This window comes from Corythoichthys intestinalis, chromosome 1, assembly GCF_030265065.1.
Source record: "Corythoichthys intestinalis isolate RoL2023-P3 chromosome 1, ASM3026506v1, whole genome shotgun sequence".
Taxonomy (NCBI): Eukaryota; Metazoa; Chordata; class Actinopteri; order Syngnathiformes; family Syngnathidae; genus Corythoichthys; species Corythoichthys intestinalis.
In genome coordinates this window covers 14730580-14758093 of record NC_080395.1, presented here as the reverse complement: position 1 = coordinate 14758093, position 27514 = coordinate 14730580, and the positions used below count along the sequence as shown (strand labels likewise).

The following is a 27514-nucleotide window of genomic DNA, read 5'->3' as shown; positions in this document are numbered from 1 at the left end:
AACGAGCGTGAATGGCGAGCAAACAGCTAGCGAGGAGGAACGCGACAGAATGCTGCTAAATTGCGACCTCTTAGAACGTTGACAGCGGCAGGTTTAAGAAGCTTGGCGCCTTTTTCCGTGGCCAATCAGCGGTGGTGACGTCGTCGGTCCGTCCTGCGTCGATCAGCTGTCGTCACAGTGGGAGGGGAAGCAGCCAGCTGGTGGAGGCGACAATCAGCTGACTGGAAGAACCTCAGAAAATTAACTATTAAACGGCCAGGGGCGGTCACAATTTTATGTCACGTGCCAAAGACGGCTCGCGAAGGGCGTAACATAAAACAAGCCACACAAATATACGAGTAACGAGAAACAACACGAGACATTATGACCGTCCACATATGGAGGATGTTTTTTTCATACGTTTCCCGAAGCCAAACATGTATAACAATGGCTCTACTTGTGCGGACATCCAAAAGACCAGTTTAACGCCAGCAAGGTGAAGCCATTCACCTTCTTATGCACTACACATTTTGTTGGGGGCTCACAGATGACAATTGTGCCGCAGCCTGCCCCGAAGGGGTAAGCCATTTTGATATTTTTACTTATTTTTTAGCATGGCATTTTGCCGCGCGTTGACTCACGTATCAATCTTGATATTTATAAACAATCGTTTTTTGTTTAGTTGTTGAGAACTGGGAATTAAGAGTTTGTTGTGTGCGTGCATATACTGTATGTGTATATGTGTGTATATATATATATATATATATATATATATATATGTGTGTGTGTATATGTACACAAACACACACACATATATATATGTGTATATGTACACACACACACACATATATATATGTGTATATGTACACACACACACACACACATATATATATATATATATATATATATATATATATATATATATTAGTGATGCACGATAATGCATTTTTCAACCGATACCGATAACCGATAATTTCCTCCTCGTTCCAACCGATAACCGATAATGTCAAGCCGATAATTCTATTAAAAGATTTATGTAAAATTTTAAAGTATACACAAAAGAAATTATTACTGTGCAAAAATATAATTTATTGCTCTTTTTTTCAACACAATGTATGAACAAGTCGTCAATTCAAACATCTAAATAATGACAGATTGTCTGACATTGTGTAATGGTAAACCTTTGGCAACAATTACTTACAGAGTAAATACCTAAGTTGCACAAAAATGCGTTTAAAAGTAAGCCATTCCTAACATAGATAACATTAATCCGCTGCAAAACACACCTCCTTAAAACTAGTCAGTTTTAAGTGTAAATCTATTGGCAATAAGTGAAATGATCTGCCATCGCTTCAAGTGTATTTCTCTCAGATTTCTTGGAAGAAAAATAGCTAGCTGAAAATAATCTTAACAGCCTTGTTTTAAGCAATACATTATTATACTTAATCCTAAAAAAAAAAAAAAAACTTGAAGAAGGAAAGATTTTGAATAATATTTGTGGCTACATAATATTGATTTAAGAATTTGATTATCTACTGTGACTGTAATTGAGCAAAGAAATAAGTTAAATAATTTGAAAAGTGATTGCTAATGTTATATGCTTTGTTGCACACTGTGAAAATGATTACCTCAAAAGAGCGAGATGTCATGTACCCATTCTGCAGCGCTTTGTTTACATTTGCGGCTTTCACGACATTTGCGTTACAGCAGCTAAACTGCTACACGGCAGTACTATTTGGACGGAGTTGGCGCTCGCATCCATGTGCGTGTTGTTTTGTGCCCGAGTTTTATTAAGCCGAAAATAAAGGCAGCATTACAAAGTCATCTGACCGCTCGTCATTTCACATTCTGAATGCATTATTGACTGGCTGACTTCGTTTTCTCCATGTTTAAATTATCTTATAACCACTGTGCCGTCATGATAAGCTTGCTTACCGGACATCACTTTTTCATGAAGAATGGTGGTCGTATAAACTGCATTATTTCTTTTATCCAGGGCTTTGGTTCTCGTGTCATTAAGGTAAAAAAAAAAACTGCGTCTCGTCTCGGCGGCAGCTACATTTGTACCGGATAATCCGCCCGCCCGCCCCGGCCGGTTCGCCGCGGCGTATTCGGGTCCTGGCTCTGCTCGCACGCTGTGGGGGAACGCTCGAGAAACTGGGGTGTTCGCCGGAGGTCCAGAGGCCGGGGAACCGGGCTCGGCCCGCCCCGCCTATGGCGAGGCGGCGGCGGCCTGCCGGACTGGCCAAAGCGGCGGGCTCCGTCGGAATTTACCACCCGCCTTGGGCTGCATTCCCAAACAGCCCGACTCTGTATCGTCACAAGCCCTGTAGTTTAGCTTAGTGTTTACAATAGCTTTAGCATTCCTGCTAGCAGCAGCCTCGTATATGTTCCAAAATTCTTTGTGATGCAGTTTTAAATGGCTGCTGGGTTAGTGGTTTTGAATGAGGACGCGTTCTTTCTGCCTCGTGGAACTTGTACGGTACATGTTTCGCAGATGGCGAGAGCGTCGTTTTTTTAGTAACAGCCGCCATAATATTCAACTACTTCTTGTCTTGTAACTCCGCCTCCTCAACCCCTCATCCCTCAGGGACTTCAGAGAGGGGAGGGGTTGAGGAGGCGGCGTGCTGAATTCTTCGGTTGAGCACATTTGGAGGCAAAATCAAGTATATAATTATCGGATTGCATTATCGGTTGAATTTTTTTTTTAATCTGGATTATCTGTGTGACGTCATAATTGCCATTATCGGCCGATATTTATCGGTGACCGATATTATCGTGTATCTTTAATATATATATATATGTATGTATGTATATATATATATATATATATATATATATATATATATATATATATATATATATATATATATGTTATATGACCTCCTACCTAGTTACTTGTAGGTGGTACTACTGCTTTGACTGACATTTATACAGTATATCACAACAGTTATGTAGGCCCATTTTTCTCAAATACGGATATTTAAATAAATTAGTCATGTTTGTCCTTGGTCTTTTGTAGTTAGCCTGTTTGTGCCTCCAGGTAGGCTCTAGATTTAATAGCTTTACCTTTTCTGTTGTAAAGAAACAACCTTAGTCAGGGGGAAGTGTAAATAAATTAATGGAATTAAGATTTGTTATTAATGAAAAAATTAAGTGTTCACTGGCTGTCACCGAGTAGCATTTGCGATCACTACACAAAAATAACAGTATAAATTATCCCCAAGAACGTTCAGAGACGTAAGACAACCAGAGGAGATAAACTATGAGAAAATGCAGGCATATGGTGGTAAAGGATAGCTTGTTGAAACAGGAGAATGTCATTGTCAGTGGCGTTAGGCAATGCACACAAGAAAAAGGTGTCGATCAGTTCAGCTCTTTTTTTCCGTCTTTTTCAGCCCTCGACACACAAGCCATCTTTTTAACTGAACATTTGTATGTTCTTCCACATCGTTACCAGCGAATTTGGCACCAGCGACATCATTTTCGGACAGAATTGGTAGGTTTAGCTTAGTAAACATCTCGTTTGTACACTTATTTAGACGCATCTAGCATGAGGGATAAACACGAGTTTGATCCCCCTTGCACAATTGCTAACGTCATGAATATTAATAAGCAAATGTGACGTATTACCTATGGTACGCAATGTCACTCAAGTAATTATTCGGCTCAACACATCACTACCCAATGGCCAAAGTAATAAAATGAACTGAGTCTTGCGGAGTACCCCAGAGGTTAGTCGTTCGCCCTCTACTTTTCAAACTCAATTTGCTTCCTTTGAGGTGAAATTGTACTAGATGCCAACAGTGATTACGCCAATGCCAACTAATCAACAATTAGCATGGGATGAAGAATGGGTTTTGGCCATTGGAGGATATCAGGGATACCTCATAAGCTAGTATCACGCTCAAAACAAGATTAATTTTATTCAACACACACAACAACAAAATGTGATTGCGTTGAAATCGGTTGGGAAAATTAGTCTTCTCTTGCCTGTGATTTATTACCCCAGTCAACAGTTTCTTAATTAATCCATGTTCTCAATCATGTGTTTAAAGGCTTCTTTAATTGCTGCCGTTCTTTCTCAGTAATTATGGACCCATCTCTTTGTCTAAGAGGAGGAAGAGATAGAAATAAAAGGGCTATGAGAAATTTGGGTGTCTCTGCCATGTGGTTAGCATTAGTATAGTCGCGCTACACTGCCTTCTTCTTGCTTCTAATTATTTCCTTTTGACCTCCAATCATATTTTTTTTTGTTCCCTACAGGAAATTTAACAAATTCTGTTCTAGAGTTGTTATAACCTAATGATCCGGACCCAAATCTTCTATACTAGAACTGATTACTTCTTTTGAATTTTAGAATATTACTCAAAACAAACACAGTTTTTAGGTAATATGAACGATTTGAAATGGAAACTAACACTTATTCTGCTTGGGAACAATAACAACGATATCTTCTAAGCATGTAAGACAAATTACCCGAAATGACCTTGGTCCTCATTGCCATATTTCAAAAAAGTTGCATAGTGACTGTGTTGTTGAAAAGAGTAGCCAGGGACATTTATCTCTTCACCCCCACCAACACTGCCATCTTTTATATTTTTATTTATTTCATATTATTGAGCCTGGGCTCATCCTATTAGTCACTGTCCACCAGGGAAGATGGTTATCTGCTCAACAGGGAATTAATCAGCCCTCCCTGTGTTTTTAAGTGATGCCATAACACACAACCTTGGCCAGAGATGTCTCAATTGTTACATCTCCTACTTAGTCACTGAGTTCCTTGGACTATTTTCCCTTTTCTTGTCAAGTGTTTTCAATTCAGAACAAACAGACACAGTGTTGCGTTTTTACTAGGGTTGTTCTGATCATGTTTTTTTGCTCCCGATCCGATCGTTTTAGTTTGAGTGTCTGCCGATCCCGATATTTCCCGATCCAATTGCTTTTTTTTTTGCTCCCGATTCAATTCCAATCATTCCCGATAATTTTTCATATACATTTTGGCAATGCATTAAGAAAATAATGAATAAAACTCGGACGAATATATGCATTCAACATAAAGTACATAAGTACTGTATTTGTTTATTATGACAATAAATCCTCAAGATGGCATTTACATTATTAACATTCTTTCTGTGAGAGGGATCCACGGATAGAAAGACTTGTAATTCTTAAAGGATAAATGTGACTTTGTATATTGTGACTAAATATTGCCATCTAGTGTATTTGTTGAGCTTTCAGTAAATTATACTGTAGCCATTTAACTGTTCTGCCCAAATGCATGATGGGAAGTGGAACCATAACTGTGCGTAGTGGCACCAATTGATATATCTTCTCTGCGTTGGGAAATAACATAGGGTGTTAAGAAAAAAAGATCAACTACTACCTTGCTTCCCCACATTGCTCTCCACAATATTTCTAATCGTTGAGAGCGGGATTGTAAGGCTTTAGCCAATTAAAAAAATGCTCCAAAGACTGCCAAAATTCACTCTACTCATTTTACGCTGCCTTTTAGCTCTATATATAGGTAAAACGGCGCCATTATAATTTGAACGCGACAATGCGTGAGTACGTTGTGCAGCGCATGCGTTAATTGCTTTAAATATATTAACGTGATTAATTTAAGAAAAATAATTACCGCCGTTACCACGATAAATTTGATAGCCCTACTTTAAGCCAAGACTAAAGACTCTGGATGAGTGTAAGGCATTTTGTCTGTAACGTTAAATACAAATAGAAGACGATTTAATTAAAAAACACATATATATTAAAAAAGGCATGTCCGATATTTTTTTGCCGATTCCGATACTTTGAAAATGACGTGATCAGACCCGATCGATCGGCATCCCGCTCGATCGGGACAGTTTTAGTTTTTACTTTAGTTTTAACATCTAAAAACGTTCTTACAACAACAACACAAGTCCAAGAGTTTGAGACAATGCCCACCATCCTAAGTACTAATATGAGACAATGCCCACCATCCTAAGTACTAATACTAACGTGTACGCGTCGCTATGCTAATGCTAATGCCGTCGCTCGCTACTTTGCCTACCTCTCCTTAGGTGGCTCCTCGCTCGGCAATTTATTAAAAATGTAACATTACGCCTGTCCTTCGTGACCTCACAATAGCTCCTGGGATATGTAGTCTTTCGTGGTTCTTTCGGTTTTGAAAAAGGACAAGAAATGATGGAAATATGGACATAAACACATGGTTTATGCAGCGTTTTTAAAACAATAAAACTCAAATGACATTCTCTCCCGTTTTACTCGATTGACTTCAAATAATAACGGGTGTGGACCTCAACTTCTGCACTTTCAAATGACACCAACCAGTGACACGTGGGTAATGTAATTACAGCTTGACGAGGCTTTACAGATGATAGGTGTAATTTTGTCGCCGGCGACACGTTCGGAGTCAAAGGGTTAAAGGCTAAGGCACTTTTCCATATTCTCTCTTGCCAAGATAAGAAAAAAAATATTGCCATGTGTTTTAAAACAAGCAAGACTGGATAGGACACCGGTGAGTGTGTGTGTGGTTGACACAACTAAACACTGCTACGATGCAGGCTAACTACATCTACAAAAAGAAAATGGAACAAATTGTGAACATATGATGGAAACTATGGCACATTTTTGTCTCGTTCTTGTCTTGTCAGATGAAAATTGGCATTCATTTCATTATTTTTTTAGTCTCCAAAGACATATTTTTAGCTCGCCATTGTCATGAAAAACAGCAAAAAAATTTTGTTATAGTCATTGTTGACGAAAACAATGTTTCTGTCGTAAGCTCACATTTTCTGATTCTACATGGAGTACTCCTGCGACTGGCTGGCAACCAGTTCAGGGTGTACCCAGCTTCCTGCCCGTTATTCGCTGAGATAGGCTCCAGCACCCCCGTAACCTTAGTAAGGATAAGCTTTTCGGATAAGAATAAATGAATGAACGTGTAGTATGTCAATCTGCATCGTTGGAGTGTTAGGGTCGTGTCAGTAATGTGACCTGTGCAGCATATGAGTGACACAAGCAACACGAGCCTGGGCGTCATCCCCTCCTTGACCAGTGCTTCGGCTGTCATTCAAGCCCGGCTGAGATCCAGGCTTGCTTGTTTTGAAACACACGGTAAGATTTGTTTTCTTATCTTGGCAAGAGAGAATATGCAATGTTGCTTAAGCCTTGAAAGGTCTGTGCTGACTGATCATCACACACTAAATGTAACTTGTAGCGTTAGCTTAGCATTCAGATTAGAATTAGCTATTAGCGTGGCGAGCGTCATCTTACACTCTTGGGCAACCTTTTTTTTTAACATACAGTTCGTGGCATGTAGGAGGGTATAAATAATTGAAAATAATGCAGTTTTCCTGCTGAGTGTGTATTAACATAACAAAGTTGGTGTTGTCCTTGTAGACGCAACAATATGTATTCATCTGTCAATATTAATTTGAAATTTTTGGAAAATTATTTATTTTTGGACTAAAAATTTTACAGATGAAAACATTTTGAGTAATCAATGACTAAAACATTCGTCAGTGAAAACTAGACTGGGCTGCCAAGAACAACACTGGTTCTGGGTGGTCTCAACTTTGGTAGTGATGACATAACAGCATAAACTGCTTGCACTTTTTTCTGGGGACTGGACATTAATAAGACCTAGTAGATTATTGAACGGGGTTAGGGCTACATTTCTCACGGATATTAACCTAATTATTTGATAGGCTAAATGATCAATGCAAAATAACTTGTTGTTCCTTGGGGAGGCTGGCCTGACCGCAGTAGTTTTGCCAGTTAGCAAGTTCACACAGTTTAATGTTATGCGAACTCTGATATAGTTCAGACTTTCATTAGATAAATTAGAGGTGTTTTCCATTTTTACATTAATTCATTTAATAATGGTAGGGTCCATTTTATCCTTACAACATATGGGAAGACAGTCTAAATTACCTACGAAACTGAAGTCATTATATAATGCAAATAAGGTTGCTTAAGAGTTGGTGGGGTCAGTTTGAGCATCCTGAAAAAAGGTAATGTTATGTCCCTACTGTCCCTATGCAAACCTACGCCCTTGAATCTTATACAGCCTGAAGTCGGCCTTGGTAGAACATTTCTCTATATATGTGGATACAGTGTATCACAAAAGTAAGTGCACCCCTCGCATTTCTACAGATATTTAAGTATATCTTTTCATGGGACAACACTGGCAAGATGACACTTTGACACAATGAAAAGTAGTCTGTGTGCAGCTTGTATAAGTTATATGAGTTATTTTCCCCTCCAAATAACTCAAAATATAGCCATTAATATCTAAACCCCTGGCAACAAAAGTGAGTAAACCCCTTAGAAACGACGTCCCTAAATGTCCAAATTGAGCACTGCTTCTCATTTTCCCTCCATAATATCATGTGACTCGTTACAGGAGTGCTGTCAGCATTGCTGCAGAGATTGAAGAGGTCGGGGTGGGGGTGGTGGGGAGGTCATTCCCACCACCATGCTTGACTGTAAGCATGACACACTTATCTTTGTACTCCTCGCCTGGTCGCCGCTACACATGCTTGAGACCATCGGAACCAAACAAATTAATCTTCCTCTTATCAGACCATAGGACATGGTTCTAGTAATCCATTTCCTTTGTTGACATATCTTCACAAACTGTTTGCGGGCTTTCTTGTGTGTCGTCTTCAGAAGAGGCTTCCTCCTGGGGTGACAGCTATGCACACCAATTTGATGTAGAGTACGGCGTATGGTCTGAGCACTAACAGGATGACCCCCCTACCACTTCAATCTTTGCAGCAATGCTGACAGCACCCCTGTAACGAGTCACATGACATTTTGCAGGGAAAATGACAAGCAGTACTCAATTTGGATATTTAGGGATGTACGGTTTTTCAAAGGGGTGTGCTCACTTATGTTGCCAGAGGTTTAGATATTAAGGGCTACGTAAATTAACTCTATTATATAATCTGCACTCAGACTACTTTTCATTGTGTCAAAGTGTCATTTTGTCAGTGTTGTCCCATGAAAAGATATACTTAAATATCTGCAGAAATGCGAGGGGTGTACTCACTTTTGTGATACAATTTATATATGTTCATATGTTTATTTATTGTATTTTATTTTTGTTTTCAGGCTCAGGCTTTCCTTTTTTATCCTCATTTCAGCCTTTCCCCCCTTTTTTTCCCCTATCATTTAGCAACACGTAGGAACACGAGGACTATTGTTGGCTAGATAAGTTTGCCTGTTCAGTTTTCATACTGTTATGACTACATTTCTTGTCGGTTTTAAGTATTCCTCAGACATTTGAATGCTTCTTCGTCTTCTTGATGTGTTTTGACAGTCGGCAACAAGTTAGTCCTCCTTAAAGGAATGTTGAGCTGCTGTGTTTAAGTGGAATAAATGACAGTAAATTGCTTAATTTTTGTTTACCTATGAAACAAAATCTATTTCTAATTCATTTTTTGTCACATCCCAGTACTTATTCTTTAAAGGACAGATGACACATTGTTTAGATGATGTTCCTTTGACAGCAAAAGTAAAGCTCCAGTGGTAATGTTGGCATCTTTTACACAGGTTTTCCAAAGATCTCCATGGGGGATTTCAATTAGTCTAACACAAACAGAGTGCTCCCTTACTACCTCCGCAGACAAATCAGCCTGCCTCGCCACAAAAGACTGCCGTTTGAGTCCCGCTATCTTGTTCTTCTCCTTGTCTCGCCGTGCTCTTATCTGCCGATAGCGCGGCGGCTCGGAGTTTATTTCCCCACTCAGCCATCCGAGTGAAGAAACCCTGTGCAAGTCCTCCACTTTGTATCGCTCGTCAAGTCCAAACGGCAATTTCCCACTTGTCTGACACTTGGATAGTTTTTTTCCTCGAGTGTCGCGTGATAAATCTGCCACACTAATTCCAGAAGAATTTGTTATTGTATAGCACTATGAAAATCAGTCCAGCTTAAACAAATTTATCCAAATCTGTCCATTATAAAATTCAAATATGGTTAACATGACATGGTTCGAATTAAGGATTGTACGATACACTTAAACTCATGACGCGATGCCCTTTCAATATGCCAGGGTCATGATAGATACGCCACGATACACTATAGATTAGAGATGCCGATCGATCGGGTCCGATCACGTCATTTTCAAAGTATCGGAATCGGCAAATATATATATATATATATATTTTTTTTTAATCAAATCGTTTTCTAATTGTATTTAACGTTACAAACATAATATGTTACACTCATCCAGTGTCTTTAGTTTAGGCTTAAAGAGCATACGACACCAGAAAAAAAGTCTTAAATGGCATTATTATGTGAATTAGAATCATATTTTGAGACGATTCGACCATATACAACAATTTAGCAAAGCACAGATGACGAGAAATTAGTCTTTTAATCTGCCGGTTAGCCACGCCTACAATTATAGGGCTTTAGCGTCCCCAACAGGTGGATGACGTCAGCGGTAGACTAGGCTCATTGGTTTTACTATTCAGCCCATTGATGGGGAATTGTTCAGAACGAGGAAAACGAGACGAAGAGAGCTGCAAAATGTCATTGTTTCAGTCTCTCTACTCCCAATATTTTTACAGGATATTCTTTTTATCCAAGTATTTTCCCCAATAGCTATATAAATGGCTTGAGAAGGACCAGTCAGCCCGTCGAGGGGGAACTATTCACAATGAGGAAAACGCGACGAAGAGAGCGGCAAAATGTCATTGTTTCTGTCTCTTTACTTCAATATTTTTACAGGATATTCTTTTTACCCAAGTACTTTCCCCAATTGCTAAATAAATGGCATGGTCATGACAAATAACTTGTGCTAAATGGAATATAAAATAATAAAAATCCATTTATTCAAGACGACATGGCAAAATTACTCCATAATGGTCAAAACAGTCGACTTTACCTTTACTGTCACACCTGCCGAACGATATTTTATGACACCTAAATCGGACATATGTCATTTCCCTTCCCCGGCTTCGGAGAATGTAAACAGACCAGAAGGAGTGACAGCTAGCCGACATGCTAACCCGAACCGAGGGATGTTTCAAAGTCTTCAAAGTGGAAAATCACACATAACTAGCCTGGATTATTTGACATGACGACCCGGTTGTCGAGTTTCTTTGCGGATCGGCAAACCGCCCGGCGGAGAGCAATTTACAGTTCGTTTCCTGGAGGAGGGTGGCTGGAATTGTTGTGTAGCTAACGTGCTAATAGCTAACTGCTAATGAGCGTGAGGATAGCTTTTTACATGCCTATCAATGATCAAACGTAAGTAGTCCTTTATTTAAAGGAATTTTATAGTGTTTACTTTGTAATCACTGTATTCGTATTTGACATAATACAAAACAAGATGTTTACTCACTTCCTTGTAAGTCCAATGGTCCCACAGTAAATATCCACGGTGAATGGGAACCTTTTGAAACTCCAAAAAGGCGCATACGCCTAACCCGCATACAGAATGATTTTTCTGCAGCCGTTTGGCTGGCTTGATGCAAAAAATAAAAGTATTAATCCGCAAAATCAGCTGAATCCTTCGTCCTCATACACAACAGTACACTGTAGCGTGAAGAGGACGTCTTCTACCGTACACGTCACAGCGCCCTCCTCCTCAATGCGAGACCGAAGCCGGAAGTCACTCATTTTCCTGGCGCGGGATTCAAAAAACTAAATAAATATAGCGATCGCTTCCACACACATCCAAGCGGTCCATATCATTCAGGAGCATAAAATACCGCGTGTATTATGAAATAAACATGCTTTTTCGTGTCACAAGCACTTTAAGGTAGGGTTATCAAATTTATCCCGATAACGGCGGTAATTAATTTTTAAAAAAATGTATCACATTACAATATTTAACGCAATTAATGCATGCGCTGCACGACCCACCCACGCATTGTCGCGCTCAATCTGTAATGGCGCCGTCTTACCTATATAGAGAGATAAAAGGCAGCGTAAATTGAGTAGAGTGAGTTTTGGCAGCCTTTGGAGCCTTTTTAATTTGCTAAAGCCTTAGAATCCCTCTCCCTATGATTAGAAATATCATGGGAAGCAATGTGGGGAAGCAAGGTAGCAATTGATCTTTTTTTTAACACCTTATGTTATTTCCCAATGCAGAGAAGATATATCAATTGGTAGCACTACGCACAGTCATGGTTCCACTTCCCATCATGCATTTGGGCATGGCTACAGTATCATTTATTGAAAGCTCAACAAATACACTAGATGGCAATATTTAGTCACAATATACAAAGTCACAAGTCTTTCTATCCGTGGATCCCTCTCACAGAAAGAATGTTAATAATGTAAATGCCATCTTAAGGATTTATTGTCATAATAAACAAATACAGTACTTATGTACTCTATATTGAATGTATACATTCGTCCGAGTTTTATTCATTTTTTTTCAAAATGTATATGATCGGGAAAAATTATCGGGAATGATTGGAATTGAATCGGGAGCAAAAAAAGCACTCGGGAAATATCGGGGTCGGCAGATACTCAAACTAAAACGATCGGGATTGGATCAGGAGCAAAAAAACATGATCGGAACAACCCTACTATAGATAAATGTTTTGAAAAAAAAACTATGCAAAAACAATGCAGATTACAGTATAAAGAGGCTGCAAAAAGCAATGGTGATCGCCTGTCATTTCATATGTTGTGGATTTAGGGCTGTGAAAGAATGTTACCAAGCGCTAATGAATTACTTGAAGAAAAAAAAAAAAAAATTGTTTAAAGCCAAACAAGATATTGCAACTTGTGCCTCAGGCCTCTTAGCATGCAATGCGGCGCTGAGTGTAGACATAACTTTCAAAGTTCACGTTCTGTGCTAACAATTTCTTCAGTTACTGTTCCAGTTGTTTCACTAATTGCTAGTTATGCTATTTAGTTTGTTGTCATGTGATTACTTTACTTTTGTTTTGAAACCGTATGTTTAAATGAAATCTGATTTGTGTACTTTTATTGACAGTGTCTTTGAAATGGGCGGAAACTTGTTCTTCTGCTAACACATTAGTAGTAATAGAACCTTTCTTCACCATGAACACCTCAAGATGCCTGAAGTGTACTCATGGTAGAGTCGCATTGCTCCAATCATATGGCAGTGCATCTAGTCTATGTAGCACGATATAATTTTCTCAACCTTGATGCGTATCTTCATGTTTTTATTGCGAAATATTGTCAAATGACATTGTTCCCCTACTCTAGTTATGCTGTTAGTTTGTACAGTGGTACCTCTACTGAAGAAATGTATTGGTTCTGGAAGTAGTTTTGTAAAAAGAAATGAAGACGCGCTTGTAAGTAAGCATTTTGACCGGATTTGAGTGGACTCACTCAATGAAGCATTTAATAAAGACAGGCATTTTTCTACTTTATTCTTATTTAAGAATAATTTGTTAGGACAGTAACATGTTTAAAGCCTTAAAGCCTAAGTTTTTTTATAATTAAACTTTGTAGGAAAAAAAGTGAATAAACATGTCTTACGTTTATGTATCTCTTTCAAATGCTAAATCTGAATAAATACATTGAACACACAAATAAAGGCGCTTCTTTGCGGATTTTCACTTATCATGGCGGGTTCTGGTCCCCATTAACCGCAAAAACAAGAGACCACTGTATTGCACAATAAACATAATATTGTGCATTAAAAAAAACAAAGAATAAAGGAAAAAACACTCACGTAAAGCTGTCGGAACACCTCATGGCTGAGGGGCTGATGAAGAGGACCCAGGGATTTAAAATACTAGTCCTTCTCAAAAAAGTAGCATATTCATTATTTTCTGTAATGTACAGATAAACATTAAGACTTTAATATATTTTAGATTCCACACAACTGAAGTGGTTCAAGCCTTTTATTGTTGTTGTTTTTTTGATGATTTTGGCAAAAAAGTATAGGAAAACCAAAAATCCCTATCTCAAAAAAAGAGCATATTTCATCCGACCAATACAATTTTTTTTAATACAAAAAAAGTCATCCTTCAATATCAGCTATGCACTAAATACTTGGTCGGGAATCCTTTTGCAGAAATGACTGCTTCAGTGCGGCGTGGCAAGGAGGCAATCAGCCTGTGGCAATGCTGAGGTGGTATGGAGGCCCAGGATACTTCGATAGCAGCCTTAAGCTCATCCACAGTGATGGGTCTGGTGTCTCTCAACTTCCTCTTCACAATATCCCACAGGTTCTCTATTGGGTTCAGGTCAGGAGAGTTGGCAGGCCAATTGAACACAGTAATGCCATGGTCGGTATACCATTTACCAGTGGTTTTGGCACTGTGAGAAGGTGCCAGGTCGTGATGAAAAATGAAATCTTCATCTCCATAAAGCTTTTCAGCAGATGGAAGCATGAAGTGCTCCAAAATCTCCTGATAGCTAGCTGCATTGACCCTGCCCTTGATAAAACACAGTAGACCAGGGGTGTCCAAACTTTTTGCAAAGGGGGCCAGATTCGGTGTGGTAAAAATGTGGGGGGCCGACCTTGGCTGACGTCCTTTATGTAGAACAATATCTTTAAGCAAATTTTAGCAAGCCATTCTGTGTGTCACATTTGCTTTATTATTTTTTTTTTTTATTAATAATTTCAACAATCTCGCAACTAGCCTTTGTGACGTTCTCTTTCGACTCTCGGGATCTTGCAAAATACTGCTGCTGTGAAATTAAACTAGCTTCAAGTTGCTTCAATTTCTCACTGCGAATCTTCCCTTGAATCTTGTCGTACATGTCAGCGTGTCTTGTTTGGTAATATCGCCTCACATTGAACTCTTTAAAAACAGCGACTGTCTCTTTGCAAATGAGGCAGACACAGTTGTTGCGTATTTTAGTGAAGAAATCGTCCAATTTCCACCTATCCTTGAAGCGTCGGCCGTCGCAGTCAACTTTGTTTTTTTGTTGTTGATTGTTGCTATTTTAGAAAATTGGAAGTCAAGGGTCACACAGGGTAATGTTGCTTAGAGGGCTGCTGCCTTTTAGTGGGTAAATAAGGAGAAGCATTTAATGTGTAAGCAGTACTGCTGACCAATTTAATAAATCTGTGTGTGGGCCAGACATTATTAATTGAATTGATTGAATTTGACCACGTGCCGCATTTGGCCCCCGGGCCGCACTTTGGACATGTCTGCAGTAAACCAACACCAGCAGCTGACATGGCACCCTAGACCATCACTGACTGTGGGTACGTGATACTGGACTTCAGGCATTTTGGCATTTCCTTCTCCCCATTATTCCTCCAAACACCTTGATTTCCGAATGACATGCTAAATTTGCTTTCATCTGAAAAAAGTACTTTGGACCACTGAGCAACAGTCCAGTGCTGCTTCTCTGTAGCCCAGGTCAGGCACTTCCGCCGCTGACCTGGGGAATGCGTCACCTGTAGCCTATTTCCATCGCACGTCTGTGCACGGTGGCTCTGGATGTTTCTACTCCAGACTCAGTCCACTGTTTCTGCAGGTCCCCCAAGGTCTGAAATCAGACCTTCTCAACAATCTTTCTCATGGTGCGGTCACCTCTTCTGGTTGTGCATCGTTTCCTGCCACACTTCTTCCTTCCCGCAGACTTCCCACTGAGGTGCCTTGATACAGCACTCTGGGAACAGCCTATTCGCCCAGAAATGTCTTTCTGTGTCTTAGCCTCTTGCTTGAGGGTGTCAATTATAGCCTTCTGGACAGCAGTCAGGTCAGCAGTCTTGCCCATGATTGCGGTTTTGAGTAATGAACCAGGCTGGGAGTTTTTAAAAGCCTCAGAAATCTTTCACAGGGGTTTTGAGTTAATTTGTTGATTCAGATGATTAGGTTAGTAGCTTCTTTAGAGTACCGTAATTTCCCGAATATAAGGCGCACCCGTGTATAATGCGCACCCCAAATTTACTTGTAAAATTTGGGGAAAATTATTGTACCCGTTTATAACGCGCACCCTAATTTTAGCACCAATAAATAGAAGAATACAAGAAAACAGCTCGTGTACAGATACAGAAATGTCATTTTACTGACTGGTGAAACACAGCACAAGCATAGCACATTGGTAGTTCAAAACATTACCGTAAACTGACAATATTTACGGTAATAATATGATTTGACAACTTCTCCAACTTACCAGAATCTAGGAGAAAACAAAACGGATGTGACTTTTCTTTTAAAGGCTGCTGTATAACTTGCTCGTTTCCTCATGATGAATAAATGTTTCTTCCATGGATTGATACGGTAAAACTACTGAACTATTGTTATTTGGGTTTGAGTTTCCCGAGGGACCGATATAGTTGACGGACACAGGAAGTGTGTGTCCTTACATTTGTTATGCTCCGAATTGTGGAGCTGCAATAAACGTCGACTCAAATGAGTTCAAGAAACTAAATTCTGTGCTTTATGAAGAGTGAAAAAAGCAGAATTTAACAGACGAAATCATTCGGCCGATTAGTGTGAAGTATTACCGAAACAAAATGGTGACGTCACGTACCGTAATGGTCGGCAACGGGTCGCCGCATACGTTTCTTCAACACAACGTGGCCGTGTCAATGAAAAAAAATCGGTTTATATATATATGTAATACATATATATTTCTGTCTCCATCCATGTACCCGTTTATAATGCGCACCATGAGTTTACAAGTTGATTTTGGTGGAAAAAAAGTGCGCGTTATATTCGGGAAATTACGGTAACTTTTCATGATATGCTAATTTTTTTAGATAGGGATTTTTTTTTTCTTGCCTTTTTTCCACAATCATCAATATTAAAACAATACAAGGCTTGAACTACTTCAGGTGTGTGTAATGAATCTAAAATATATGAAAGTCTAATATTTATCAGTACATTACAGAAAATAATGAACTTCATCACAATATGCTAATTTTTTGAGAAGGACCAGTATGTGAGTAAATAATTTTTTAAGGTTGTTTTAAGCTAAAAATGATAGACATTTCAAATAGATATAATTACTTGCACCATGAAACTTCTATGGCAACATATAGACATATTGTTCTATCAAACACAACAGTTCTTTTGGCTTGAAATACATCAGTTTATTTTGAAGAGGGGTCCAAGACCAGCAATTGCTAAGCAATTGCTTTTTTAGCCTTGTGTGTTTTGCGCCACAAAGAGTAGAAGTCCGGCTTAGCCAATTGGATGCCAGGAAGATGCTAGGCAATATCCAGAGCAGAGCAGCCATAAGCATGTAACGTTCAGTAAACTCTGGGAGCTGCAAGTAGCAGCCCGTACTGTATTTTTGCCTCTCGTATCATGAAATTTCTTTCATAACAAGAGATATTATTGTCCTTTCGAGGCGTGTCTTAACCTTAAAATTCTGTTTGTAGAGACGTTCGTAAGTAGAGGTACCACTGTATCTTGATCAAGGACTTGAAGCTTATCACACCTCCCCTAAAATCCAATAAAAGAGGAAATGAAACGAGGCGTGCGGAAAAACAAGTGTTTTAATTTTTCCCGGGTCAGCCGGGCTACTGGAGCTTGAGCCGTCCTCGTGTAGCCGAGCTCATCAAATGAGTCGCTTCAGCGTCCTTCCAACCCTCCACGGGGTCAAGCAGGCTCGATATCAGCCTCTTAATTACTCACCTCATTAACGCGTACGACTCCTTTCACTCACTCCCTGGTTTCTCCGTGCATGCTCATCAGCAGCTGCGCCAAGAGAGGACTCCCATGCTTTCCGCGCAGCTTTGAGTATTCCCCATCATCGAAAATATCATAAGGTTACTTAACACTCGAGCTTCAAACACCAGACTTTTGGGATGATCATTAAAATGCGGTCTGTATCTCCTCATGCTGAAACAGGTGGTGCTTTTCACTCTGAACTGTAAGCTAATTGAGAAGTACGGAAATTCGTGATGGGAAAATGCGTGAAGACAATAATTTGGAACAATTGGAATAAATTCATGAAATTATGCTTGCCCTCTGGTGAAATTATGACTATTGTCTTGCGGTATTACTTTTCTCGTAGGAGTCAAGTTTGACAACATTTAAACTGCAATCAATGAAACAATCTGCCCAATATTAGAGCAAAAACTGTTGCATTTTAGCACAAAACACGTGCTTGTCCGACTAAACAATATGTCAGTACTCCATTGAAGCACAGTTAACCCCATCACTGTAAACACATCTAAATGTAGCCCAGGAGCCATAGTGTGGGAGCACATTCACACAAATACACACACAGGCATCTCACATGTTACTTCCAGACACTTTGCTCCATTTATTTGATTTTCCGTGGAGGAAAGAAGCTATTGTGAGCGAGGCCCTACAGTTATTGCTAACATTTGTTTGCTGCAAAGCGGCCAAATACGTTCGCGGTTGATGTTCGGAAAGTTCTAATGTGATTCATACCCTCACGGGCCGCTGTGATTAAGGTCTATTTTTAACCCAAGATGAGTTTGAGCTTAACTTTATGGAGGACTTCGCAGAGGACAATGAGATTAGGAGAGGATGTGTTTTGTCCTCAGTTCTCGTGAATGTGACTGTGAATGGTTGTTGTTCTGTATGCGCCTTCCAATTAGCTGGCGACCAGTCCAGTTTGTTTTTCTTGCCGTTGCTCTTATTCATGCGGCACATATGTTCTGAAAGCACACATATGTGAATACAAGCTGTTCTAGATGGTGTATTCTTCTTTTTTTGAGTCCGTGTTGAGCTGCGCTGTGTTTGAATGGTTTTCTGTAGTATACAGTGTATCACAACGTGAGCGCAACCCTCACATTTCTGCAGATATTTAACTATGTCTTTTCATGGGACTGTGTGCAGCTTATGTAGTAGAGTTGATTAATTTTCCCCTCAAAACAACTCAAAATATAGCCATTAACCCTTTAACACCGAACATGTCGGCAGCGACGCGTTTACGCATATCGTCTTTGAAGCTTCGTCACGCTGTAGTTACGTCACCCACGTGCCACTGGTTGGTCTCAATTGAAAGTGCGGAAGTTGATGTCCACACCAGTTTTTATTTGAAGTCAATCGACCAAGAAAAACGGGAGATAATGTCATTTGAGTTTTATAGTGTTATTGCACTCATAAATGCATTAAAACGCTGCATGTACCATGCATCTATCTCCATATTTCCATCATTTCTTGTCCTTTTTCAAAACCGAAAGCAGCACAAAAGACTAGATATCCCAAGAGCCGTTGTGATGTCAAGAAGGACGAACCGAATGTGGACATTTTTAATAAATTTCCGAGCGAGGCGCCAACTAAGAAAAAGGAGGCATGCAAAGCAAGCAACGGCCGGTTGGATTGAGCGAGCGACTTTGAAACGTGCAGAATGAATCTAAAACTAAATTTAGCGCAAGCTAATGCATTATTTCATTAACTCAAGGAAGAAGATGAGCCATATTTGTCGTTGTTTTCCTGGGATGAGTCGGCGTCTCGGCGAGTAGAAGTGACAGCAGCGCGCATACGGTGAAAGAGTAGGCTGTGTGACGTTGTGTGTGACGCAGCTCCTTGACCTGTTCATGCAGAAGCTTTATTGAGTGCGCAAAAAACAAAAAAAAAAAACTTTATTGGGTCGTATGCCAGAAAAATTTGAATTGAACTGAACTACTTGTCAATAATTTTGAAAATACTTTTTATCACTGTTATACATATTTTTTCTTCACTATAATCTTTTCAATTTTTATAAAGATGAGTGTTCGAGAAGCTTGATTGCATGTACGTATATACAGTGCCTTGCAAAAGTATTCGGCCCCCTTGAATCTTGCAACCTTTCGCCACATTTCAGGCTTCAAACATAAAGATATGACATTTAATTTTTTTGTCAAGAATCAACAACAAGTGGGACACAATCGTGAAGTGGAACAACATTTATTGGATAATTTAAACTTTTTTAACAAATAAAAAACTGAAAAGTGGGGCGTGCATTATTATTCGGCCCCCTTGCGTTAATACTTTGTAGCGCCACCTTTTGCTCCAATTACAGCTGCAAGTCGCTTGGGGTATGTTTCTATCAGTTCTGCACATCGAGAGACTGACATTCTTGCCCATTCTTCCTTGCAAAACAGCTCGAGCTCAGTGAGGTTGGATGGAGAGTGTTTGTGAACAGCAGTCTTCAGCTCTTTCCACAGATTCTCGATTGGATTTAGGTCTGGACTTTGACTTGGCCATTCTAACACCTGGATACGTTTATTTTTGAACCAGTTCATTGTAGATTTGGCTTTATGTTTTGGATCATTGTCCTGTTGGAAGATAAATCTCCATCCCAGTCTCAGGTCTTGTGCAGATACCAACAGGTTTTCTTCCAGAATGTTCCTGTATTTGGCTGCATCCATCTTCCCGTCAATTTTAACCATCTTCCCTGTCCCTGCTGAAGAAAAGCAGGCCCAAACCATGATGCTGCCACCACCATGTTTGACAGTGGAGATGGTGTGTTCAGGGTGATGAGCTGTGTTGCTTTTACGCCAAACATATCGTTTTGCATTGTGGCCAAAAAGTTCAATTTTGGTTTCATCTGACCAGAGCACCTTCTTCCACATGTTTGGTGTGTCTCCCAGGTGGCTTGTGGCAAACTTTAAACGAGACTTTTTATGGATATCTTTGAGAAATGGCTTTCTTCTTGCCACTCTTCCATAAAGGCCAGATTTGTGCAGTGTACGACTGATTGTTGTCCTATGGACAGACTCTCCCACCTCAGCTGTAGATCTCTGCAGTTCATCCAGAGTGATCATGGGCCTCTTGGCTGCATCTCTGATCAGTTTTCTCCTTGTTTGAGAAGAAAGTTTGGAAGGACGGCCGGGTCTTGGTAGATTTGCAGTGGTCTGATGCTCCTTCCATTTCAATATGATGGCTTGCACAGTGCTCCTTGAGATGTTTAAAGCTTGGGAAATCTTTTTGGATCCAAATCCGGCTTTAAACTTCTCCACAACAGTATCTCGGACCTGCCTGGTGTGTTCCTTGGTTTTCATAATGCTCTCTGCACTTTAAACAGAACCCTGAGACTATCACAGAGCAGGTGCATTTATACGGAGACTTGATTACACACATTTGGATTCTATTTATCATCATCGGTCATTTAGGACAACATTGGATCATTCAGAGATCCTCACTGAACTTCTGGAGTGAGTTTGCTGCACTAAAAGTAAAGGGGCCGAATAATATTGCACGCCCCACTTTTCAGTGTTTTATTTGTTAAAAAAGTTTAAATTATCCAATAAATGTTGTTCCACTTCACGATTGTGTCCCACTTGTTGTTGATTCTTGAAAAAAAAATTTAATGTCATATCTTTATGTTTGAAGCCTGAAATGTGGCGAAAGGTTGCAAGATTCAAGGGGGCCGAATACTTTTGCAAGGCACTGTACTTTAGATAGGGTGATGGGTATAATACCTAACTTCACAAAGAGATATCCTCCAAACCCTTTTTGTGTTAGATGATGTATATATATTTTTTTCTCACTATTTTTCACTATATGTAACCTGTTTTTACCATAGTATGTGTAAAGGCCAAAAACGCCTATGACTATACTTGCTGTTTGTGTATAATTGTCAAACGTAAAACTATTCAATCTTATTTTTTTCTATTGAATGTTTATCCTAACAAGTTGAATAAATATTATCAAGCTTCAAAACGGTTGGTCGCGCATGTTTGGTTGTCAATGGGACATCAACATTACAAATTTTGAAAAAATATTTTGGGATTTTTTTTGTCTTTTTGGGTCCAAAATGTGGATTATAATTGGTCAGTGAAGAAAACAACAGTTTGGACATGAAGTTCAAGGTGTCCTTAAAAAAGGGACCCAACTTGGCCATTGTGAACAATTTTTTAATTGAAATATAAAGGCAACATCAAATGCATGCAAATTCGGCCAAAATAGGCTTAGGTGTTAAAGGATTAATATGTAAACCTCTGGCAACAAAAGTGAGTACACCCCTTAGAAACTACATCCCTAAATGTACAAATTCAGTACTGCTTGTCATTTTCCCTACAAAATGTCACGTGACTCGTTAGTGTTACTAGGTCCAGGTGTGCATAGGGAGCAGGTGTGTTCAAATTTGTAGTGCAGCGCTCACACTCTCTCATACTGGTGACTGAAAGTTCCAACATGGCGCCAGATGGCAAAGAACTCTCTGAGGATCTTAAAAGACGTATTGTTGCGCTACATGAAGATGGCCAAAGCTATAAGAAGATTGCCAACACCCTGAAACTGAGCTCCAGCACAGTTGCTAAGATCATCCAGCTTTTCAAAAGAGCAGGGTCCACTCAGAACAGGCCTCGGGTTGGTCGTCCAAAGAAGCTGAGTGCACGTGCTGAGCGTCATATCCAAATGCTTTCTTTGAAAGATCGTCGCAGGAGTGCTGTCAGCATTGCTGCAGAGATTGAAGAGGTGGGGGGTCAGCCTGTTCGTGCTCAGACCATACGCCGCACTCTACATCAAATTGGTGTGCATGGCTGTCACCCCAGGAGGAAGCCTGTTCTGAAGACGGTACACAAGAAAGCCCGCAAACAGTTTGCTGAAGACATGTCAACAAAGCACACGGATTACTGGAACCATGTCCAATGGTTTGATGAGACGAAGATTAATTTGTTTGGTTCCGATGGTCTCAAGCATGTGTGGCGGCGACCAGGTGAGGAGTACAAAGATAAGTGTGTCATTCCTAGAGCCAAGCATGGTGGTGGGAATGCCATGGTCTGTTACATTCCAGTGAGGGAAACATGAACTCCAACATGTACTGTGAAATACTGCAGCAGAGCACGATCCCCTCCCTCAGTGTTCCAGCATGACAATGACCCCAAACACACCTCCAAGATGACCACTGCTTTACTGAAGAGGCTGAGGGTAAAGGTGATGGACTGGCCAAGTATGTCTTCAGACTTGAACCCAATCGAACATCTTTGGGGGATCCTCAAGTGGAAGGTGGAGGTGCGCAAAGTCTCAAATATTCGGCAGCTCCGCATCGTCGTCATGGAGGAGTGGAAGAGCATTCCGGTGGCAACCTGTGAAGCTCTGGTCAACTCCATGCCCAGGAGTTTAAAGGCAGTTCTGGATAATAGTGGTGGCCACACAAAATATTGACAGTTGACATGTTGTATGTTAATACTGAAAACTTTCACTAAGGGGTGTACTCACTTTTGTTGCCATGGGTTTGGATATTAATGGCTATATTTTGAGGGGAAAAGAAATTAACTCTATTATATAAGCTGCGCACAGACTACTTTTTTCATTGTGTCAAAGTGTCATTTTGTCAGTGTTCTCCCATGAAAAGATATACTTAAATATCTGCAGAAGTGCGAGGGGTGTACTCACTTTTGTGATACACTGTAAGTAAAATGTACAGAAATGTCTGAAAGTGTGTTTTAGCTTTATGCAACTGTTACAAAGTGTGTTTTTGGGAGCGGGAGAGAGTCGTCTCACACTGTGTGACCGCTGTAGGCCGGTGGCAAAATTTAAAAAGAGGTGTTTCCGCACCATCTTTGCAGGGTCAAAAGCAACACATTTTCTGTGAAGTTGAAATAATGCAAAAAAAAAAAAAATGGTTGTTACTATAGCTTTATAAATAGACAATGTGTTTTATGTTTACTCTTCAAGTAGAATTGGACATTTAAAAACAAAAACTTGAAGGCAAATGACTAGAGCTGGGAATCTTTGGGCACCTAACGATTCGATTACGATTACGATTCAGATGGTCCGATTCGATTCTAAAACGATTATTGATGCACCCCCCCCTTTTTTTTTTCTTTTTTTTTTTTTTTTTTAAATATTTTGTACATTTGTTCCAAAATTGTTCAAAAATCCTCTCAGGCTAAACCAAACTACTATTTCAGTATCAAGTTAACATATAGCAGTAAAAAAATATACAAAAATAACAGTAAATAAAAAACTCCAGTCCCCATTCTGTATCAGCAGCTTTAAACTACATTCAATTAATTTAATGTTGTGAATCAACCGTTAAAGTTGTTAAAATTGCTCCCGTTAATCCATAATTTCCCTTTTGTCAACTTTCGACATGTGAAAGTTTTAAAACTATTTTAAAGATAGATTCAAATCAATATTTTACCGATTTAGGAGTATTTTAGATAAAAAGTTAATTAGGTTTGCTTGGAAGGTTCGCTACAACAGCCTTGCGGAGAAGTGTACTGCTTTAAGATGGCGGCCGTTTACTACGTCTGCATCTAGCTTTTTGTAGATGTGCTGCAAACGCTACCGCTACCGTAGTGCATCTAGTCTTATATAAATGATATCTACCGTAACATTATGTGGATGACGTACTTTTGTAGCAGCTTCAGGTATGTTGTTGTGTTTTTTTTATCTCGTGGCATGAGTTGAGCTAGAGCCGTGAGTTGAGCATTGGCATTACCCGAGGGGCCGGGTAATGAGAAGCATGATGTTTAGCTACTCTCGCTCCGTTGCTCATTGACCGCGCGGCGCGCTGAGTGTGTTGTACTTCCGCTTTACTTGGCATATTTCAATAATCGGAATTTGGATGTTTGTGAATCGTTCTCGAATCTTCCACGGCCGAATCGCGAATAATCTAAGAATCGGAAATTTTGCACACCTCTACAAATGACTAGCTTTAATGTTTAAGACACAAAAACAGTTCTGCAACACGTTTACAGTATGGACATGATCATGTTGGAACTAACATCCTTACATTTGTTCCGTTACATAACGAAATGTTAACATGGACCCACACATCAGTATCTACAACATTAGGGCCAGTTTTAAAGCAACACAAGGTAACTTTTCAACCTTTTATAAAATATGAATGAATATAGCCACACCGCCATAAGCTATTTTTAGTCCAGTGTTGTTATTGGCAGCCATTTTAATTTTCATCTTAGTCTTTTGGATGAACATACTTATCGGTCTTAATCATATTTTAGTCTCAAACTCAAATTTCGCCTAGTTTTCGTCTATAAACTTAATAAATTTTAGTCCATGAATAAATATATAAATAAAAGGTTTCCAACAATTTCAAATGAACATGACAGACGACCACACAACTGTAGGGTCTACAAGGTCATCACCATTTTTTGCATAGGACGCCACAAACTGTATGTAAAATGTTTTCCAAGTGTTTAAGAAAACTAACGTAATGTTATGCTAACGCTACAAGTTCAGACCTATAATGACTAAAGCAACATGGCATATCTAGCCAAAATAAGAAAGCAAAACCTACCAAGCAGCACTTGACACGTTTCACAAAATGAGCCTGGAATGGGGACAGGCTTACTCACCCGGTGAGTATGCGTTTGTGTGGGTTGGGGTGGTCGGGGAGGAGGCACAGCACATCACATGAGTGACACGGCTAAATGTGTTCTAACTACACATACAATAAGAAAATATGTAGATCCAGCAATTCAAAAAACCAATCTGCATATTAAGGACTTAAATTAATTTTCAACCAACCATATAATGAATAGCATGGCATCTCCCTTTTCTCATATCTATCTCTTATAACTTCCAATACTGGTCAAAATAGGTCGTTTCCAAAATCAAACAATTTGTTCATGAAGTTTACAGTGACAGATACTAGCTCACATGTCGCAATTACTTTCCAGATTGCATCAACATAGGCCTACAACATTCACATATTTGTATATGAATAAATAAAATCTTAGTATATTTCCAATTTCGTCCGACTTTTTTTTTTTTTTTTTTGACATAGAAAAGACACAATATTTTGTAACTTGACTCTACAGGAAAACATGTCTATCACATAGTCGTTAGCATAGTAGCATGCCGCACAGCAACTCACCGAGTCTTGTATCACACAGAATAACTCAAAGTAATTCGCCCATTAGAGCAGTCTGGAACTTGTCTGCAACAAAATCAACCTTTTATGGTTTCACGTACATAAAATTGAACAAGTTACTTATTTTTTTCTAAACTATTACCAGTTTCTCTTTAGTCTGAGTCCTGGTCGTGCTAGCATTAGCAGTTTCTCCATTAGCGTTCATAGCATCTCCATTTCCCAAAATGCAATGCTAATACCCTCTCTTTTAGTGCAATGCCTAATCATGTAGTGCCATCTAGTGGACATTTTAACTCACAACAGTCATCTAAAATACAGTTCTTAAGGCCGAGTTATACTTCCGCGTCAGACCTACGCCGTCAAGGAAGAATCGAGTTACGACCCTACGCCGTAGCCTGACGCGCACCTCTCAATTTTTCTAACCTTCGCGTCGCGTAGACACGTTGACGTAGCGAAAACGGACTGTGATTGGTCCGCTCAGACTATTGTTTCCGGGCGAAAACACCGCCATTGTAGAATAGAATCAAACATTATTTTCTACACGCAAAAATGCACCAAGCCAACGGGAGTATCATCGAAGAGCAAGTCTCGTCAAGAAATTATTATTGTGACTGCCAAATGGCAAGGTCGGCGATCGAAAAAATAAATAAATGGAAGAACCACCGAGACGTGGGTGGTCGGAATCGAGTGGCCACACGAAGCGGTGACACAGTCGGCCAAAAACTGCCAACTTTTTATCACTTTATGTCGTATTTTTGGTTGGTGCACTTCATCATTTACTGTGTACATATGTTTCAAGTATATGAAGAATAAAGCACAGATTTGGTGTCAAAAGAGTTGTTTTGATCTTTAATTTTCAATAACAGACAGTTGACACACACAATACATCATCACTGATTGAGAGTGCCTCGGTGCTTTTTATGATAACCTTAAAATCAAGCCTCCCAACGCAGTTTGGGAAGTTCCCTAGACGCCAGAAATCTGCTATGGCTTCCCACTGGCTGGTTGTAGGACACGGCAAACAAATCAGGCTGGAGGGCTTTGCAGACCTTGAACGCAGTGCTCGACGCCAGTTTGAAGCTAGCCGCCACAGCTAGCTCTCTCCACCCGAGTCTAAAACTCTCTGTGCGGCATCAAAAGTCGGCCAGACCGCCTCGAAACCGTCTTCTGCGTCGCCTGCCCGTCAACATTTGTATGTTCAATATTTATTCAGTGTTGATGAGCAGAATATTTACTTTCAAGAGTTCCATCTTGCATTGTTTATTTTTTCTCCGACTAGCGGAAGTAGTCAACAATCATGCCCCAAAACCGTACAAACATAACGCCACATCCCTCTAGTGGCTTGGCGGTGAATTACAGAGCAACGCGTTCCCTCACCGCAGAACTATCGAATGTCGAATGACGCCGTAGTCGCTACGCCGTCACCGCAACGCAGGAGTATAACTCAGGCTTTAAAGTGATCCTCTAACTTAAATACATGTAGGCTCTAATAAACCACAATTGTTCTCTTGTACTAAAATATGTTGTTAGAAACACATAAAATGTTAAATCAATGGCAATATTTTATAATATTTAGTCCATATTTTGACCGTTAGTTGGCGCCATGGTTTGCGGGCTCGCAGTGATGACGTCATTTGTATCTTTCGTGTTCAACAATTGCTTATAGACCCTACTCACCAACGTCACAGAATGACGTGTCGCTGTATCCGGCCGCCATATTGTCCGTCTTTGTTTATCCGTATTCTCAATGGTTTCAATTTGTCGTGCAATTTATAGTGCAATTCATGGAAGCCCCGGTGCTTTCAGACGCTATAAACTCATTGGATGTGTTGCATAAAAGGCGTTTTGTGGAAAAGCTTCAGTCTATCCATTCGC

General features: G+C 39.8%; 1 long non-coding RNA gene across 1 annotated transcript in view; it reads right to left on the bottom strand.

Moving 5' to 3' along the window:
• The window catches only part of LOC130924848 (uncharacterized), a 51361-nt gene extending 25508 nt beyond the window's left edge, over positions 1-25853 (bottom strand). The window contains exons 1-2 of the long non-coding RNA XR_009065152.1: positions 25782-25853; positions 25643-25705 (exon numbers count right to left, since the gene is read on the bottom strand). This is a non-coding gene — a long non-coding RNA (uncharacterized LOC130924848). The remainder of the gene's footprint in view (positions 1-25642; positions 25706-25781) is intronic.
• Between the last annotated feature and the right edge of the window lie 1661 nt (positions 25854-27514).